This window comes from Scyliorhinus torazame, chromosome 14 (assembly GCF_047496885.1).
Source record: "Scyliorhinus torazame isolate Kashiwa2021f chromosome 14, sScyTor2.1, whole genome shotgun sequence".
Taxonomy (NCBI): Eukaryota; Metazoa; Chordata; class Chondrichthyes; order Carcharhiniformes; family Scyliorhinidae; genus Scyliorhinus; species Scyliorhinus torazame.
The window spans coordinates 37,210,596-37,231,585 of record NC_092720.1 but is presented as its reverse complement, the minus strand read 5'-3'; the positions used below and the strand labels follow the sequence as shown (position 1 = coordinate 37,231,585).

The 20,990-nt window shown below is 49.1% G+C and overlaps 1 protein-coding gene across 1 annotated transcript in view; it reads right to left on the bottom strand.

Annotated features, from left to right (window-relative positions):
- The window catches only part of zbtb38 (zinc finger and BTB domain containing 38), a 105,258-nt gene extending 87,519 nt beyond the window's left edge, over nucleotides 1–17,739 (bottom strand). Inside the window, exon 1 of the mRNA XM_072473963.1 lies at nucleotides 17,684–17,739. The gene's annotated coding sequence lies outside the window, so the exon portion shown is untranslated. The remainder of the gene's footprint in view (nucleotides 1–17,683) is intronic.
- Nucleotides 17,740–20,990: the final 3,251 nt, after the last annotated feature.

Sequence of the window (20,990 nt, the reverse complement as noted above, 5' to 3'; positions counted from 1 at the left end):
GCATGGTATGCGTGAAATAGAACAGAAACGGATCGATTTGATTATAAAATTGCCCTTGCCCCAAAATGTTACAGCACTCCGGTCATTTTTAGGACTCGTTGGTTATTGCAGGAACCGCATAGACGGTTTCGCCACAAAAGCAGCCCCACTTTCCGAGCTCCTTAAGAAACAGGCCCCATGGAAATGGCTTCCACAGCACACGGATGCCGTTAAACGCGCCCTAAGCACAGCCCACGCTTTGCAAGCCCCAGATCCACACTCCCCATATGCGATAGAGATAACGACCACCGACCGAACCTTTTCGGCCGTACTACAGGAAAGGCACGATCGTTTAGGACCCGTAGCCTATGCCTCATGAGTTTTAGATCCAGTAGAGCAGGGATTTTCAGCCTGCGAAAGGCACCTGCTAGCAGTTTTCTGGGCGGTACAGTACTTCTCGTACATAACCGGACTTAACCCCGTAACCACTTTGACCGAGCACACCCCGACACAGCTTTTATTAGACGGTAAATTAAAAGACGGCACAGTAAGCCAAATTCGAGCAGCGTGCTGAACCCTACTCCTACAAGGACGCGACATTACGGTAAAACGGATAAAGACGCACACGTTTCTGGCCGACAATTTACACTGCAGGAACCCCACGCGTGCGAGGTCATTGCACCCAAGCACAGCACAGGCCCCTTTGTTCCCAAGTCGGTACCGAAAAAGACAGGCATCCGACCACAGACGACGCAGCCCACAGACAAAGCTTTGAAAATTTATGTAGATGGCTCCACCACAGTTCCTGATGGAAAAAGAATCACAGGATGTGGAATTTATGTAGAGGACGCGCAGGGACCCGCTTTAGAAGAAATCGCATTAAAGTTGCCTGGACATTTAGCTTTGCAGGAAGCAGAGTTAGCAGCCATCGCTTACAGCACCCAGATTCGTTCCCGACCCCGGCAGACATATATTCAGACAGTTTGTACGTCTGCAACAGCCTGACAGAATTCCTTCCCCTGAGGGAATCTAGAGGATTTATATCCGCCAACGGAAAACCCCTACCCTCAGCGCCATTACTCAAACACATCCTCCAGACAGCGAAAGGTAGAAAATACAGAATAGTTAAAGTTAGAAGTCACCATCGTTCCTCCCCACCCGGTAACCTGAAAGCAGACGCCCTAGCGAAAGCAGGCTCATGACATGGCCACTTTTGGCAACCCCCTGCGAGTGCCCCAGTACACGCGGTTCGGGTCTCACAGACCAACATTCAAGACTTAGCCCAAGCACAGAAAGAAGATGAGACACTAAAGGAAATTTTAAAAGGAAACTTCCTAGCTCCCTATGATAAGTTTTAAGATACTTTAACGATCCATGAGGGAATCGTTTTAAAGGACGGTATTTATGTAGTCCCCACCCAGGACAGGAACGAGATTATATGCAAATTCCATGATGGACACGGATACCAAAGGATAGAGTCCACCCTTGCCCACCTCAGACCTCTCTGCCCCGCAGTCACCGCCCTGACCCGCGAGAAAGCGGTCCAAAACACGTTGGAGAATATTAAAGCAGCACAGCTCGCTGCAGCTGTTCGACTAGGCGAAAGCAGAGTAAGGCCTGCTTTGATAAGACAGTACACCCGACAGAGTATACAGTCGGACAGCAAGTCATGATCTCCCAGTACAATCCTCTCCCCTAAATTTGCAGGGCCCTACTTAATTTTCGAAAGTAAGCCCCTCAGTTTACAAAATCACATATCCTAATGGAAAGTCAGGATAGTTCCATATAAACCAGCTTACGGTTTATGGAATGCAGTGCAGCCACTCGCACCACCTCTCATTGGCAATGGCAGACAGCGGAGACCCGCCCACTGACAACCCAATCCCGTCCTCCCCCAGCAGCGACAGCACGTCCACAGACACTACCTCGACCCCGCTCCCAGAGTCCAATTTCACCCGAATACTTGATTTGGCTGCTCGCGACAACGATAGCGACAGTGACAGCACAACAGACGCCCTTGTGAGACCCGAACAATGGAGACACAGACCAGGCCCCAGTCCCTACAGCCCCATAGACACCGACCACGATATGTTCTGCCCCTCAGAGTCAATCTATTTGCCGTTACCAGAACCTGACACACCACCTGACAATAGCGGCACCCCCCTTGCCCCTACCGCCCTACAGAATTCAAAACATTGGCACCACGATAATTCCTGTCGTCTGACACGGAACGATGAGATGGACCCCACATCAGCACACGCCGCATTGGCACTAAAGCTCCATGCACCTGTTTGGCACCCGGGAGATGGTGATGACTCAGTCTGACTCCCACCATGCTAACCCCTTGGAGACCCTCTTTGGAATGGAACCTTGAGGTGTCCAGATGAGAGAAAGGAATCGATTGAGATTTACGGTGTCCTATTCACTGATGGAACCTCCCGCTTTCATCTTTAGTTTGTTTTCAATATTGAATGTTCTCTCACTTGTACGGCTTTGTGTGTTGACCTCAGACACATTTCTTGATACAGCAATGACTACTCCTCCGATGCCACATGGCAGTTAAAGGCACAAGTTTGCTGCAGTCCATATATCCTCAAATTCTTACCGCTCTTAGAAGGTCATGCAGGCAGTGGAGTAACGGCACTTATCCCCGCCCTGCCTGAGGACCCCTATACATTTGGTCAGCCAAGCTCAGGTAGTGGAGCAACGGCACTGATCACCGTCCTACCCGGGGATTCCACCCATTCTTGCCGTGCCGCAGCTCATACGCTCCCCATTCGGAGAATTATTTTCGAAATTCTTTTGCTGTTCTTTTTACAACTGTGATTTAAAGAATGCACTTTTGCCACAACTTTTGTTCCTTTTCTGGCAACCCTTTGGTTGCTATTCCCCCACCTGCTATTTACATGTTCAAAACACTTGATTGAAAAGAGTTTGCAGAGGATGGAGAAATTGTCCACCCACTCAGCCCATCAAACACAGGCTGCGAGAGTGCTCGCATTGTGACAGAATTTCTTTTTCGGATGTCTTGTCTCCCAAATGGTTGTTTAAAAAAAGAGAGTCACATATGTTGACGATTCTAAATGGGAAATTGATTAAGGAGAAACAGACAGACAAACGAGATATTAAGCAACAAGATAATAACAGATAGTATGCTTGTACCCCCAGGAAGATACGGATACCTGAAGACGGAGAAAGACACGGACAAGATGAAGACGAACCTGATGATCTGCATCATGATCGCCGTTGGAGCAATACAGTTGCGCGCGTTACCCGACCCTACACCCCTCACCACACAGGCCCTAAACATGACCACCCAACACGACACCCCTAGTCCGGACACTACACCACACAGACACAGCCACTGATACCCCCACATGGTGTGATATCATAAAATGGTACTCCCTTTCATACACAGTAGAGGCCCTACTGGTTATAGCTATACTTTGCAGTGTCATCCAGACGATCAGACTTCGGAAATGGTGAAGGACAGCCTCCCGCCCTCCAGTATACACACTTAGAGCCCCTTTCCTCAGACTCCAACAAACCCCACACTCTTTCTGAACCTTCCTCCCTAATAAATTCCACGGTTGTTGTTTTTTTCATAAAGGTACTTTCTTTGTACATGGTCATTAACGACGAGTAGGAATGTGATGCTGCGACTTCCGGGTCGCGGCGATGCGGAGCTAAGCCGCGCGAGTCGGCAGCTCCCGCAGAAACGGACTTTTGGGCCCGCTAACGGAGCCCCAACGGACCTGTAAAAAAAAAAAAACAACACATGGGGAAGAACGGAGGAAGCCCCCTACAGCCCTGCATGGACCGGACCCACAGTGAAACGGCAAGGAAAGCGGCCCTGGAGCAGCGGGAGAAGAAAGAAGAAAAAAACAAAATGGCGGCGCCCACAGACAGAGAGGAGATGAAAGAGTTCATCAAGTGCTGCTTCGAGGAGCTGCGTAAGGAGATGGTGGCGCCTATACTGGCAATGGTGAAAAAACTTGGAGCAACCCAGAAAGCCCAAGAGGTGAAGATTCAGGAGATCCAGGAAAAAGTGAGTGAGAACGGCGACGAGCTCGTGGGCCTGGCGGAGAGAGTGGAGCGGCACGAGGCGCTGCACAGGACGTGGGCGGGAAGACTCGAAGACCTGGAGAACAGATCAAGGAGAAACAACTTGAGGATCCTGGGTCTCCCAGAAGGAGTGGAGGGGGCCGATGCTGCGGCATACGTGGGCACAATGATCGGGACGCTGATGGGTGTGGAGGCCCCCCCCCCCCGAGATTGCTGGAGCTGGATGGGGCGCACCGAGTGCTAGCGAGGAAGCCCAATGCAAAAGAGCCGCCAAGGGCGATGGTGGTGAGATTTCACCGGTTTACGGACAGAGAGAGGGTCCGGAAATGGGCCAAGAAGGAACGGAGCAGCAAGTGGGACAATGCGGAGATCAGAATATACCCGGACTGGAGCGCGGAGGTCGCTAAGCTGAGAGCGGGTTTCAACCGGGCCAAAGCGGTGCTGCACTGGAAAGGGGTGAAATTTGGAATGCTGCAGCCAGCGCGACTGTGGGTTACACATAATGGCCAACACCAATACTTCGAAACGCCCAAAGAGGCGTGGACCTTTATATTAGCTGAAAAATTGGACTCTAATTGAGGGTTTGTGTGGGAGGGGGGTGTTTGAGGGGTGAAGTATGATGTTTGTTGTACATAGGGGGTCAACCACGCGCAGGAAAGGATATATGGGCTGGGGGAGAGGGACAAGGCCATGACAGGAACAGCGCCATGGGGGGCGGGGCAGGCTTTGGGAAGCGCGGGGTTTTTCCCGCGCGCGGCAAAAAAAAATTTTTTAAAAGGGCGGGAAGGGGACAAAGGAATGTACATTGATTGGGAGAGTCCCACATGGGGGGGTTAAAGGGAAGCCGGGGTCAGCTGACTTACGGGAGGGATATGGGGGGGGGGAGCAAAAAAGCTAGACGGGGATCTAGCGGGAGGGGGGGGGGAAGGAAGAGGAGGGAGGTGGGGAAGGGGGGGGGGGGGGGGGAAAGGGTTGCTGCTGCACTGGCCGAAAGAGAACAGGACACAGAAGAGGTGGCTGGGACGGGGGTCCCCCAGCTGGAGGACTGGAGAGTGAGGGAGACGCGGACAAGGGACTGGCCCAGAAAAGGAGATGGATAGTCGGCGGGGGGTGGGGGGGTGAGAGTCCCTCGATGAGGCTTTATTAAGCGTGACTGTTCCCCCGCAGTTCAGTAGTAGACTGCCTGCGGGGGAGGACTCCAGGTACTTATACTCCGCCTTCAGGGCGGAGCTAGAGGTCAACGTCCAACCAGGACCCGGGATCTGTCAGCCAATGACATCATGGCTTCACAGTCCCACATGACCCCTAATGCATACTACCACAGCCCCGAACTGGGATGATGCTGGATTCATGAAGCGCATGTTGGGGCGCATTCCGGACCTGGAGATAGAACATAGAACATAGAAAATACAGCACAGAACAGGCCCTTCGGCCCACGATGTTGTGCCGAACCTTTGTCCTAGATTAATCATAGATTATCATTGAATTTACAGTGCAGAAGGAGGCCATTCGGCCCTTTGAGTCTGCACCGGCTCCTGGAAAGAGCACCCTACCCAAACTCAACACCTCCACCCAACACCAAGGGCAATTTTGGACACTAAGGGCAATTTATCATGGCCAATTCACCTAACCTGCACATCTTTGGACTGTGGGAGGAAACCGGAGCACCCGGAGGAAACCCACGCAGACACGGGGAGGACGTGCAGACTCCGCACAGACAGTAACCCAAGCCGGGAATCGAACCTGGGACCCTGGAGCTATGAAGCATTGTGCTATCCACAATGCTACCGTGCTGCCCTTAAGAACAAATAAATCTACACTATATCATTTTACCGTAATCCATGTACCTATCCAATAGCTGCTTGAAGGTCCCTAATGTTTCCGACTCAACTACTTCCACAGGCAGTGCATTCCATGCCCCCACTACTCTCTGGGTAAAGAACCTACCTCTGATATCCCTCCTATATCTTCCACCTTTCACCTTAAATTTATGTCCCCTTGTAATGGTTTGTTCCACCCGGGGAAAAAGTCTCTGACTGTCTACTCTATCTATTCCCCTGATCATCTTATAAACCTCCATCAAGTCGCCCCTCATCCTTCTCCGCTCTAATGAGAAAAGGCCTAGAACCCTCAACCTTTCCTCGTAAGACCCACCCTCCATTCCAGGCAACATCCCGGTAAATCTTCTTTGCACCTTTTCCAAAGCTTCCACATCCTTCCTAAAATGAGGCGACCAGAACTGTACACTGTACTCCAAATGTGGCCTTACCAAAGTTTTGTACAGCTGCATCATCACCTCACGGCTCTTAAATTCAATCCCTCTGTTAATGAACGCGAGCACACCATAGGCCTTCTTCACAGCTCTATCCACTCGAGTGGCAACTTTCAAAGATGTATGAACATAGACCCCAAGATCTCTCTGCTCCTCCACGTTGCCAAGAACTCTACCGTTAACCCTGTATTCCGCATTCATATTTGTCTTTCCAAAATGGACAACCTCACACTTTTCAGGGTTAAACTCCATCTGCCACTTCTCAGCCCAGCTCTGCATCCTATCTATGTCTCTTTGCAGCCGACAACAGCCCTCCTCACTATCCACAACTCCACCAATCTTCGTATCGTCTGCAAATTTACTGACCCACCCTTCAACTCCCTCATCCAAGTCATTAATGAAAATCACAAACAGCAGAGGACCCAGAACTGATCCCTGCGGTACGCCACTGGTAACTGGGATCCAGGCTGAATATTTACCATCCACCACCACTCTCTGACTTCTATCAGTTAGCCAGTTCGTTATCCAACTGGCCAAATTTCCCACTATCCCATGCTTCCTTACTTTCTGCATAAGCCTACCATGGGGAACCTTATCAAATGCCTTACTAAAATCCATGTACACTACATCCACTGCTTTACCTTCATCCACATGCTTGGTCACCTCCTCAAAGAATTCAATAAGACTTGTAAGGCAAGACCTACCCCTCACAAATCCGTGCTGACTATCCCTAATCAAGCAGTGTCTTTCCAGATGCTCAGAAATCCTATCCTTAAGTACCCTTTCCATTACTTTGCCTACCACCGAAGTAAGACTAACTGGCCTGTAATTCCCAGGGTTATCCCTAGTCCCTTTTTTGAACAGGGGCACGACATTCGCCACTCTCCAATCCCCTGGTACCACCCCTGTTGACAGTGAGGACGAAAAGATCATTGCCAACGGCTCTGCAATTTCATCTCTTGCTTCCCATAGAATCCTTGGATATATCCAGTCAGGCCCGGGGGACTTGTCTATCCTCAAGTTTTTCAAAATGCCCAACACATCTTCCTTCCTAACAAGTATTTCCTCGAGCTTACCAATCTGTTTCACACTGTCCTCTCCAACAATATCGCCCCTCTCATTTGTAAATACAGAAGAAAAGTACTCGTTCAAGACCTCTCCGATCTCTTCAGACTCAATACACAATCTATAGGAGGACTAATAATGGGAGGGGACTTTAATACGGTGTTGGACCCAGCACTGGACCGCTCCAGATCAACGACGGGAAGGAGGCCGGCGGCGGCCAAGGTACTTAGGGGGTTTATGGATCAGATGGGGGGAGTGGACCCATGGAGGTTTGCAAGACCGCAGGCCAGGGAATTTTCTTTTTTCTCCCACGTGCATAAGGCCTACTCCCGGATAGATTTCTTTGTTCTGGGCAGGGCGCTCATCCCGAGAGTGGGGGGGATGGAGTATTCGGCCATAGCCGTTTCGGACCATGCCCCGCACTGGGTGGAACTGGAGCTGGGAGAGGAGAGGGACCAACGCCCGGTGTGGCGGCTGGATGTGGGACTGCTGGCCGATGAGGTGGTGTGTGGGAAGGTGAGGGGGTGTATTGAAAAGGTACTTGGAGGCCAACGACAACGGGGAGGTGCGGGTGGGGGTGGTATGGGAGGCGTTGAAGGCGGTGATCAGGGGAGAGCTGATCTCCATCAGGGCTCATAGGGAGAAGATAGAGGGAATGGAAAGGGAGAGGTTAGTGGGGGAGATCTTGCGGGTGGACAGGAGATACGCAGAGGCCCCGGAGGAAAGATTACTTGGGGAAAGGTGACGGCTCCAGACGGAGTTTGACCTGCTGACCACGGGCAAGGCGGAGGCACAGTGGAGGAAGGCGCAAGGGGCGACTTACGAGTACGGGGAAAAGGCTAGTCGGATGCTGGCACACCAGCTCCGTAAGAGGGCGGCAGCGAGGGAAATAGGGGGAATCAAAGATGGAAGGGGAGCCACGGTACGAAGTGCAACAAAAATAAATAAGGTATTTAAGGACTTTTATGAAGAGCTGTACAGATCCCAGCCCCCAGGGGGGGGGGGGGGAGGGGGGGGATGAGGCGATTCCTGGACCAGCTGGGGTTCCCGAGGGTGGAGGAGCAGGAGGCGGTTGGTTTGGGGGCACCAATTGGGCTGGAGGAGTTGAGTAAGGGTTTGGGGAGCATGCAGGCGGGGAAGGCCCCGGGGCCGGACGGGTTCCCGGTGGAATTCTACAGAAAATATGTGGACCTGCTGGCCCCGCTACTAGTGAGGACCTTCAACGAGGCAAGAGAGGAGGGAACCATGCCCCAGACAATGTCGGATGCGACAATCTCCCTGATCCTAAAGCGAGACAAAGATCCACTGCAATGTGGATCGTACAGGCCGATTTCGCTCCTCAATGTGGATGCTAAGCTATTGGCGAAGGTACTGGCCACTAGGATGGAGGACTGTGTCCCGGGGGTGATTCACGAGGACCAAACGGGATTCGTAAAGGGCAGGCAGTTAAATACCAATGTGCGGCGGCTCTTAAACGTGACAACGATGACATCGGAGGAGGGAGAGGCGGAGATAGTGGCAGCTATGGACGCGGAAAATGCCTTTGACCGAGTAGAGTGGGAGTACCTCTGGGAGGTATTGCGCAGGTTTGGGTTCGGGGGAGGGTTAATTAGATGGGTTAAGCTCCTTTACAGCGCCCCGGTGGTGAGTGTAGTGACAAACCGGCGGAGGTCAGAGTACTTTCGGCTGTCCTGAGGGACGAGACAGGGGTGCCCCCTGTCCCCCCTGTTGTTTGCATTGGCGATCGAACCCTTGGCCATATCACTTAGGGAGTCTCAGAAATGGAGGGGGATAGTCCGCGGTGGAGAGGAGCATCGGGTATCGCTATATGCGGATGACCTGCTGCTATACGTGGCGGACCCAATGGAGGGGATGGTGGAGGTCATGCAGACTCTGAAGGAGTTTGGAGAGTTTTCAGGCTACAAACTTAATGTAGAGAAGAGTGAGCTTTTTGTATTACAGGCAGGGGACCAAGAAAGAGGGATAGGGGACCTGCTGCTGAGGAGGGCGGAGAGGAGTTTTCAGTATCTGGGGATCCAGATAGCCAGAAGTTGGGGGGCCCTACATAAATTGAATTTGACGAGGGTGGTGGAGCAAATGGAGGAGGATTTTAAAAGATGGGACATGCTCCCGCTCTCGTTGGCGGGTAGGGTGCAGTCGGTCAAAATGGTGGTCCTTCCGAGGCTTTTGTTCGTGTTTCAGTGCCTCCTCATCGTGATCACCAAGGGCGTTTTCAAGAGAGTAGGTAGGAGTATTATGGGGTATGTGTGGGCAAATAAGACCCCGAGGGTTAGGAGAGGGTTCTTGGAACGCAGCAGGGACCGAGGAGGGTTGGCTTTGCCAAACCTAGAGAGTTACTACTGGGCAGCAAATATGGCGATGATCCGTAAGTGGGTTATGGAGGGAGAGGGGGCGGCATCGAAGAGGATGGAGATGGCGTCCTGCAAAGGAACGAGCCTGGGGGCGTTGGTAACGGCACCGCTGCCGCTCTCGCCGACAAAATACACCACAAGCCCAGTGGTGGCGGCAACATTAAAGATCTGGGGCCAGTGGAGAAGACACAGGGGTGCAATGGGAGCATCGGTGTGGTCCCCGATCAGGGGTAACCACCGGTTTGTCCCGGGGAAGATGGACGGGGGGGGTTCCAAGGCTGGCATCGGGCGGGGATAAGAAGAATGGGGGACCTGTTCATTGACGGGACATTTGCGAGTCTAGGGGCACTGGAGGAGAAATTTGAGTTACCCCCGGGAAATGCATTTAGATATATGCAGGTGAGGGCTTTTGTGAGGTGGCAGGTGAGGGAATTTCCGTTGCTCCCGGCACAAGAAGTTCAAGATAGGGTGATCTCGGGGGTATGGGTCGGGGAGGGCAAGGTATCGGAAATATACCAAGAGATGAAAGAAGAGGGGGAAGCGCTAGTAGAAGAACTGAAAGGTAAATGGGAGGAGGAGCTGGGGGAGGAGATTGAGGAAGGGGTATGGGCCGACGCCCTGGGTAGGGTTAATACCTCTTCCTCGTGTGCCAGGCTCAGACTGATACAATTTAAGGTGGTTCACAGAGCGCATTTGACGAGGGCGAGGCTGAGTAGGTTCTTTGGGGTAGAGGATAGATGTGAAAGATCTTCAGGGAGCCCGGCGAACCATGTCCATATGTTTTGGTCATGCCCGGCATTGGAGGGGTTCTGGAGAGGAGTGGTGGGAGTAATATCCCAGGTGGTGAAAGTCCGGGTCAAGCCAAGCTGGGGGCTAGCAATATTTGGAGTAGTGGATGAGCCGGGAGTGCAGGAGGCGAAAGAGGCCGGAATTCTGGCCTTTGCGTCCCTAGTAGCCCGGCGAAGGGTCTTGCTATTGTGGAAGGAGGCGAAGCCCCCTAGCCTGGAGGCCTGGATTAATGACATGGCGGGGTTCATAAAATTGGAGAGAATTAAGTTTGCTTTGAGAGGGTCTGCACAGGGGTTTTACAGGCGGTGGCAACCGTTCCTAGATTATCTCGCGGAGCGTTAGAAGAAGGTCGATCAGCAGCAGCAGCAACCCTGGGGGGGGGGGGGGGGGGGGAAAACGAGAGACTGTCTGAGGGGATGGACGAGTGGGAGATAGCATGGAGGGTGGGGGGAAACGGTACGCGCGGCCAAGAGCCAGTGTATAAAGCTATGTAAATATACCATCTTGCCTTGTATATATCTTGCTCAGGGAGAATTTGCGTTATTTTGTTACGGGGGGGGGGGGGGGGGGGGGGGTTATTGTTTGTAAGGGGAAAAAATTGTGTTGTTAAAAAACCTTAATAAAAATATTTTTTTTAAAAAAGGAATGTGATGCTGCTGTTGTGTATTTTGTATTGTAAGATAAGTTCTTTGGTTATTGGATAGCAGCATGAGTGTAGTTTAGTTAAAGACAGTTAGAGGTTCCCCTTTTTGTGTAAAGAGACTGAAATGTATGTTTGAATGTTATAGTGCCCCCCTTAGAATTTTTAAAGATATGTGTTGTATCAGGGAAAACCTAGGTAAATATTTTGACCCATAGGACAGAGTAGGATAGAACCTGTCCTTGATGGAGGGTACCCGGCATGTCAGAGAACACCTTCAACCCTCAGTGTTGCCTTCTCCACCTCCTGGTTTACTGGGGTTAGCTGCAGGTCTTCACAAGATCTGAATGGTTGTGTGAATTTCTTTTCTCTGGGATCTATTGCATCCAGCCATTTCCTATGCCTATTGCGTACTCAAACTCACCATCACCTTCCATTGTGTGGATGTTTTTGTTGTTTTTACGCCTTATTTACCTGTTGCTATGTTTTTGATAACTAATTTATCGCCTTCTTTCGTTGTTCTGCACATCTTTGGCTTCTTCACAGGTTCAGCAGTTTGATTTTTGTGCAGGTGATTAACATCTGTCATGTGGTCGTCCATATTTCTTGCGCATCTTTCTCCCTGTATTAACCCTGCTGCCTTTCTCTTGATTTGAGTGAAAACCAGCAATTTAGATAGTTAGCATCTTATTCCGACTACTCATGGATTCATGTAGTCTGACAGCATAAACAGCTTGTGATAGATAGATAGAATTTACAGTGCAGAAGGAGGCCATTGGGCCCATCGAGTCTGCATCGGCCCTTGGAAAGAGCACCCTACTAAAGCCCAGGCTTCCACCCTATCCCCGTAACCTAGTAACCTGACCTAACCTTTTGGACACTAATGGGCAATTTAGCTTGGCCAGTCCACCTGACCGGCACATCTTTGGACAGTGGAAGGAAACCGGAGCACCCAGAGAAAACCTACGTAGACGTGGGGAGAAAGTGCAAACTCCACACGGACAGTCACCCGAGGCCGGAATTGAACCTGGGACCATGGATCTGTGAGGAAGCTATGCTAGCCACCTTGTCACCGTGCCACCCATGATATTGTGTGCTTGCCCTTTGCAATTAAATCTTTCTATATCTCTCGGTGCGTAGAGCCCTAAATGAGCAGCCTTTCATCTGTGTCTATAAATTTACATTTTCTGGTTGCATTTTTCAATCCTATGAAGTTGTCAAGAGGCTCACCTGCTTTACATTCACATTGGTAGATCCAATGATTTGACTTTGGCTGGAGATGTGTGAATGTTTCAAAAGTTGTGTCTGAATTTTCTGCTGTTGCCTTCACTCAGCTCCCAGCTATTAAACACATTTTGACCCTTTCCCTCCTGCCCACAAAACGATGGAACTGCATGATCCTTTCCTCGTCATTATTGCCTTTTAGAAAGCTACTGAATGCCAGTTTGCATTTTTGCTTAAACTTATCAAATGCCTGTCATGAGCCTCCCAATTCATCATGGGCTGGAGCTTCGTTATTTGTTGTTGAGGTGGCCATTTTGCATATTTATATTTTAGGGCAGCACGATGGCGCAGTGGTAAGCACTGCTGCCTCACGGCGCCGAGGACCCAGGTTCGATCCTGGCCCCGGGTCACTATCCAAGTGGAGTTTGCACATTCTCCCATGTCTGTGTGGGTCTCGCCCCCACAACCCAAAGCTGTGCAGGGTAGGTGGAGTGGCCATGCTAAATTGCCCCTCGATTGGAAAAAATGAATTGGGTACACTAAATTTATAAGACAAAAACCCAACGTCACCAGCAAGAGACAACATTAGCAACATCAAGCTCGACTTCTGCAACACCAGGAACAACACCCAACATTGCTCATTCAGCGTGCCAATTCACCATTGAGAGCGATGCATGCTAAATCTACGAGATGGAGGCACAATATCCTACCATTTAAGCAATATTGTGAATAATACTTACAGAAAGGAAAACAAGGTATAAAGTGTTCAGTTTATTTATAAAAGTGGATTGTTAAATTTCTTTAAAAAGGGATGTTGAAATGAAAATGAAAATCGCTTATTGTCACAAGTAGGCTTCAAATGAAGTTACTGTGCAAAGCACCTAGTCGCCACATTCCGGCGCCTGTTCGGGGAGGCTGGCACGGGAATTGAACCGTGCTGCTGGCCTGCTTTGGTCTGCTTTCAAAGCCAGCGATTTAAGCAGACCAAGGCAGGCCAGCCGCGGTTCAATTCCAGTACCAGCCTCCCCGAACAGGCGCCGGAATGTGGCGACTAGGGACTTTTCACAGTAACTTCATTTGAAGCCTACTTGTGACAATAAGCGATTTTCATTTTCATTTCAACATCCCTTTTTAAAGAAATTTAACAATCCACTTTTATAAATAAACTGAACACTTTATACCTTGTTTCGATGTTCTGCATTATTATTTGTAAAGAGCCAAGAGCTAGGAACTAATTGTTATGAAAATGTACATACGCACATCTTACTGCTGCACTGGAGTCATGTGCCAAGCAACAATGTCAGTCTATCAGTGTACCAGACACACGGAGGGCAGCACAAAACACACTCGATGAAGTTCCATTTTGAGTCGAAGGTATGGTTGTTTCTAACTGATGGGAACCAAAAAGAAATAACAGTAATTATTAATTTCACTCACCCACCCACCGCGCCCATGGCACCCCACGAGGAGTTTAGGTCGGGTGTCAGACAAAGTGGGGATAGGACTGGGAGGGGTAAGTCCCAGAAGAAGGCAGGGCAGTGTAGTGGGCCTCCTGGGAATTTGTGTGTTTGCGGGGTGTCCCATGCATGGCTGGGTCTGGGTTTTAATAAATATATAGCTCCTTTAAACTCTTTCAAAGTAACTATCAGGGTAAAACTGGCAGAACCAACCGAAGTTGGTGATTTAAATTGCTTCTGTCAGATGATTCCTAGCCCAGTGCAATTGTCCAGAGGAAGTTAGCACTTCTGGGCAACTGCTGGGTAAGCCCTTATGTGGGAACTTCCAAGAGGAATTCCTCAATGCATCATTGGGGTACCCCCTAAATGCAGTGCTGGGCATCCAGGACGTTATGGGCCATTAACTATGCACAACATCCAGCAGAATGAAAAATTGAACCAGACGAGCAATCAATGGGCCACATCACACCTTAACTCTCTTGATGCACCCAACAGGAAGCATGAGGTCTCGACTTTCCTCTGTCCTGTTCCCAAAATGTGTGTTATAAATAATCTGCTCTTAAAAACAAACATCATTTGTGTCTTTTTTGCACCTCAAGAGGGAACAGAAGCTGTAAGCTTTGTGCAAATGAATGGCAAAAACTTCTACATTCAAGTTTCCTCCAAAAGATGCAAAGGTCAAACTTCTCACACGCCTAGTGCTACCAATTCCTCTACTACTGTATTTAGCCTAATGTCAAGCTGATATTGCCTGGAAAGGCCTTTGTGTAAAAAGTCTAAATAAAAGTGGGTTTGCAGCTTCAGGACTTGTTGCAGAACATAGTTGACCTTTTGTGCTTAGTGAAGGAGGCTATGTTCAGTACTGTCCTACTCCTTTCCCATCTTGTGTTAAAGCTTATTTTTCCACAAATCCCCTTGCTAGCAGATGCTATTCGCTTGCCCTCTCCCAAACAACTGATTCCCTCCTCTGCAACTGTGCAGCACAGAGAATATAAAAGAAACCCCTCTTGAAAAGTATCTACTTTTAACCCTATAAGCCATCATTCTTCATGCTTTTCCTGTTCCTTGATCTACTACTTAGACCATAAGACAATAAGACATAGGAGCAGAAGTAAGGCCATTCGGCCCATCGAGTCCACTCCACCATTCAATCATGGCTGATTTCAACTCCATTTACCCGCTCTCTCTCCATAGCCCTTAATTCCTCGAGAAATCAAGAATTTATCAACTTCTGTCTTAAAGACACTCAACGTCCTGGCCTCCACCACCCTCTGTGGCAATGAATTCCACAGACCCACCACTCTCTGGCTGAAGAAATTTCTCCTCATCTCTGTTCTAAAGTGACTCCCTTTTATTCTAAGGCTGTGCCCCCGGGTCCTAGTCTCCCCTGCTAATGGAAACAACTTCCCTACGTCCACCCTATCTAAGCCATTCATTATCTTGTAAGTTTCTATTAGATCTCCCCTCAACCTCCTAAACTCCAATGAATATAATCCCAGGATCCTCAGACGTCCATCGTATGTTAGGCCTACCATTCCTGGGATCATCCGTGAGAATCTCCGCTGGACCCGCTCCAGTGCCAGCATGTCCTTCCTGAGGTGTGGGGCCCAAAATTGCTCACAGTATTCTAATTGGGGCCTAACTAATGCTTTATAAAGCTTCAGAAGTACATCGCTGCTTTTACATTCCAAGCCTCTTGAGATAAATGACAACATTGCATTTGCTTTCTTAATTACGGACTCAACCTGCAAGTTTACCTTTAGAGAATCCTGGACTAGGACTCCCAAGTCCCTTTGCACTTCAGCATTATGAATTTTGTCACCGTTTAGAAAATAGTCCATGCCTCTATTCTTTTTTCCAAAGTGCAAGACCTCGCACTTGCCCACGTTGAATTTCATCAGCCATTTCTTGGACCACTCTCCTGAACGGTCTAAATCTTTCTGCAGCCTACCCACCTCCTCAATACTACCTGCCCCTCCACCTATCTTTGTACCATCGGCAAACTTAGCCAGAATGCCCCCAGTCCCGTCATCTAGATCGTTAATATATAAAGAGAACAGCTGTGGCCCCAACACTGAACCCTGCGGGACACCACTCGTCACCGGTTGCCATTCCGAAAAAGAACCTTTTATCCCACTCTCTGCCTTCTGCCTGACAGCCAATCATCAATCCATGTTAGTACCTTGCCTCGAATACCATGGGCCCTTATTTTACTCAGCAATCTCCCGTGAGGCACCTTATCAAAGGCCTTTTGGAATTCAAGATAGATAACATCCATTGGCTCTCCTTGGTCTAACCTATTTGTTATCTCTTCAAAGAACTCTAACAGGTTTGTCAGGCACAACCTCCCCTTACTAAATCCATGCTGACTTGTCCTAATCCGACCCTGCACTTCCAAGAATTTAGAAATCTCATCCTTAACGATGGATTCTAGAATCTTGCCAACAACCGAGGTTATGCTAATTGGCCTATAATTTTCTATCTTTTTTTCTTGTTCCCTTCTTGAACACGGGGGTTACAACAGTGATTTTCCAATCCTCTGGGACTTTCCCCGACTCCAGTGACTTTTGAAAGATCATAACTAACGCCTCCACTATTTCTTCAGCTATCTCCTTTAGAACTCTAGGATGTAGCCCATCTGGGCCCAGAGATTTATCAATTTTTAGACCTCTTAGTTTCTCTAGCACTTTCTCCTTTGTGATGGTTACCATATTCAACTCTGTCCCCTGACTCCGGAATTGTTGGGATATTACTCATGTCTTCTACTGTGAAGACTGAGGCAAAGTACTTATTCAGTTCCTCGGCTATTTCCTTGTCTCCCATCACAAAATTACCAGCGTCATTTTGGAGGGGCCCAATGTCAACTTTTGCCTCCCATTTGTTTTTAATGTATTTAAAGAAACTTTTACTATCATTCCTAATGTTACTGGCTAGCCTACCTTCAAATTTGATCCTCTCTTTCCTTATCTCTCTTTGTTACCCTCTGTTTGTTTTTGTAGCCTTCCCAATCTTCTGACTTCCCACTACTCTTTGCCACATTATAGGCTTTCTCTTTTGCTTTGATGCATTCCCTAACTTCCTTTGTCAGCCATGGCTGCCTAATCCCTCCTCTGGTAACCTTTCTTTTCTTTGGGATGAACCTCTGTACTGTGTCCTCAATTACTCCCACCTTTTTACCTGTTCTCCAGCTCGGCAGATTGTAGGGCTGTCCAGACTATAATTGCTTCAATGCTGTTGCCATCCCAGCATTGGCAAAATAGCAAGAATTAATTCATCGGTGATGGAAACTTTACTTGGATGTCGAATCCATCAATCTACAGTTCACAACTCCTGCCATGGATGTCAATTTAAGAAATGATCATTCTGCAACAACAAGCCTCCAAAGGTCCTGGCCCCATTATTGACTAAAACAAAACAAAATCCTTCTGGCTGTGCCACACAGCTTCAACTATGGCTTCTCCCTTAATGGTATTGGTTTCTTGAAGGCTGATGAACTGCCCATACGTCCTCTTGCAGCCAATAATGCACCCTGAAGCAGGTCCTCTTGGTGCTTCCTTTATTTTAATTCGATCCAGGAGCAAGCTCAGGCTCCGAGCCCTAGGTTGTGTCTGAATGCACTGCTTATGTGCTTTGCACTAATCGCTCTCAAACAGTACCAGAAGGGGAAGAGTGACCTTCAGAGCACAAGAGCAGACATCTGAATATAAACATGTTAAAATTAAAATTATTTGGACATTTAAAAAGTAACGTTGTAAATTAAAAGCACCAAGAAATGAATCGCAGCAGAGATATTAATCTCCTTTAACTCTTTCATACTTACTGTATCCCTCTGGGAGTCTATCCACTCAGCTTATTGTAACGTTATTTCTGCAGTGGTGTGTGATTTGCCACTGATAAAAGGGATTGACACGTCTTCCTTACTTTGAATGCTCAGCTCCATTTGAGCCCAGATAACTGAATTCAAAGCACAAACCAGTCAAAATTGATCTTCCAACAATCATAGTTTTTTTAAAGAGTAAGAAGGAATAAAGTGTCACCCAATACCATAGTGATGCTTTGGCAACAAGGCAGGGCTTTGTAAATGCAAGCTTTTGTGTCTGCTGCTGTCATTAAAGAAAGATTTATCAGGGTTACTGGCCAGTACTGAAGTCAGTAACAGGCGCCACATGTGCAGGAATTTAAGATTCATGGCACTGCCATCATGGTCTGGTTAGTCTCAATTCTAGGAGCCTCATGCAAACCATTCACAAAAGAAACTGGGTGGATTGTAAACTGCAGGTTTCCTCATAAAATGATTTTTCCCAACAAGGTGAATTGGGGCACAAACAATTAGAGGGAGAATTAGTCTGGATTCTCTTCACACATCAAGTTGCAATTGACTGATGACGGAGGAGAATAAAAATTAGCTTTAGCTGCCCAGGATCTGGGGTGGGGCTAGTTGCACTGGGATTTTTCGTGTTTGGACTGACCTTTAAAATTCCATGGGGTGAGGAAGAAAGGGCAGATGTTCCATCAGGCTTCCCCTTCCCCCTTCACGTGGCTGTGTGTAGGGGCATCTTGGGTCTTCTGAATACACTTTGCAGGTCTCAGACGTGCTCTCACTTGCCGGCACAAATCCCTGAAGAGCATTAAGAGACCCCAACTCGGGGGAATGGCAATCAATCACAGAGGGAATCTGTTATGCATCAGAGAAGGCATCCCTGCGGATCTGCAGTGGCGTCAGCAAAAGTGTTTTACGCTGTCTTTCAGTTCTCCATCTTAGATTGTATGAGCAACACCTCTTAAGAAAATCTCTCATCGTGTATGTAAGAATCTAGAGAGTGGGCCCTTCCATACCTTTTCTCTTTGCGGAAAACTCAGACACAACAAAAGAGAAAACCGGCGATGAGGATTTTGCAAGAAACATTGCAGAAAGAAAATAGTTAACAGAAATGGTGGAGATGGTGTTGAGAGCGTAGAAAGATTCTCTGGACCGTACTCTCTCTCTCACACACACATACACACACACCGGGTGAAGCAAGCCGCCGATACTGAAGGTTTCACCAAAAAAAAAAATAATGGAACACAACCGTGGGAAATACAATTCTAAAACTTGCTTGCTGCTTAAGTGGGCAAAGTCTGGACTGCAGGACCGCACACGTGACAAAAGCTAAACGGGCTGAAGCAAGGGTATTCAGAAAGCTACTGACTTATACAGGCCGCTACTCGGGAGAAAAATTTCAAACCATAGGCAAAAATGAAATTGAATTGTAGATGAGGGGATGGTTTATGCCATACATCCAAAAGAATCGGAAGGGAGGAAGTTGAATTATAGACCCTAGTGGCCGATATCCGGAATGAAATGAAATGAAAATCGCTTATTGTCACAAGTAGGCTTCAATGAAGTTACTGTGAAAAGCCCCTAGTTGCCACATTCCGGCGCCTGTTCGGGGAGGCTGTTACGGGAATTGAACCGTGCTGCTGGCCTGCCTTGGTCTGCTTTCAAAGCCAGCAATTTAGCCCAGTGTGCTAAACAGCCCCCACCAGAATGGTGGGAGAAAAGGGTGCCGTGGATGAATTTGGTGAAGATTGAAAGATTTGAAAATTATATGAAGAAAGATTCCAATTATATATCATAGCGTATCAAACACTGGCGGACCTAAAGGTCGCAACATTTCTGTTTGGTAGGACGTAAAACTTCTATGCTGTTACAAAACTTAGCAAAACTGGGAAATAATTCCTACAGCGAATGTATTAATATTTTAGAAGGGCATTTCTCACTTAGACGATTGTTAATTGCAGAAAGTTCAGTTCCACTGCCGTAGTCAGGAAGAAGGTGAAAGCATTTTGTAGCGACTTTAAGAAGGTTAGCAAAATACTGCGAGTTTGGTGCAACACTTGATGACACTCTTCATGATAGGCTGGTGTGGACTCCAGAGTAAAGCTATTCAGAGGAAGCTGCATACTGTAAGCAATTTAACTTTCAAAGCGGTTGTGGAAGATGCCACATCCATCTATGGAGACATCAACAAAAGAAGCTTCACAATAGGGAACGGGATTCTCCGACCCCGCCCCCCCCCCCCCCCCCCCCCCCCCCCCGGAGAATCGCTGGGGGAGCGGTATGAATCCCGCCCTGCCGGCTGCGGAATTCTCCGGTGCCGGGGATTTGGCGGGGCCGGGAATCGCGCTGCGCCGGTTGGCGGCCGCTGGCAGCGGCCTCCCCCCGGCCCACGATGGGCCGAGTAGCTACCCGTTTTTTGCCAGCGTAAATTAGAGTAGGTCCTTACCAGCGGGATCTGGCGGTGCTGGTGGCCTCCGGGGTCCTCATGGGAGGATCTGGCCCATGGAGGTACCCCCACAATGGCCTGACCCGCGATCTGGGCCCACCGATCCACGGGCGGGCCGGTGCCCTGGGGCACTCTATTCCCCCGCCACAGCCGACGCGGAGATGAACCCCCCCCTGCGCATGCGCTGGGATGATGCCAGCACACGCCGGTTGGCGTGGTGCCAAACCCCTTCCCTGCCGGCCGGAAAGGCGCAAACCACTCTGGGGCCAGCCTAGCCCCTGAAGGTGTGGAGGATTCCGCACCTTTGGGGCAGCCCGAAGCCGGAGTGGTTCACACCACTGTTCAGTGCCGGGACCCCCCGCCCCGCAGGGTAGGGGAGAATCCCGCCCAGGGGCTGGAGCAAAGATCCACAATGTGGATACCATAAGGAACAAGGCGACAACCATGTCACCGATGTACACAGGTTGGACCCTCAAAAAACAAAGAAAAGTATAGCACAGGAACAGGCCCTTCGGCCCTCCAGGCCCGTGCCGACCATGCTGCCCGACTAAACTACAATCGTCTACACTTCCTGGGTCCGTATCCCTATATTCCCATCCTATTCATGCATTTGTCAAGATGCCCCTTAAATGTCACTATCGTGCCTGCTTCCACCACCTCCTCTGGCAGCGCGTTCCAGGCACCCACTTCCCTCTGTGTAAGAAACTTGCCTCGTACATCTACTCTAAACCTTGCCCCTCGCACCTTAAACCTATGCCCCCTAGTAATTGACCCCTCTACCCTGGGGTCACGAGTAGAGAGAATAAGTGCAATAAGGGCCATATTGACAAGGCATGTTGGGCTCAGAAAATTTCTCAACAC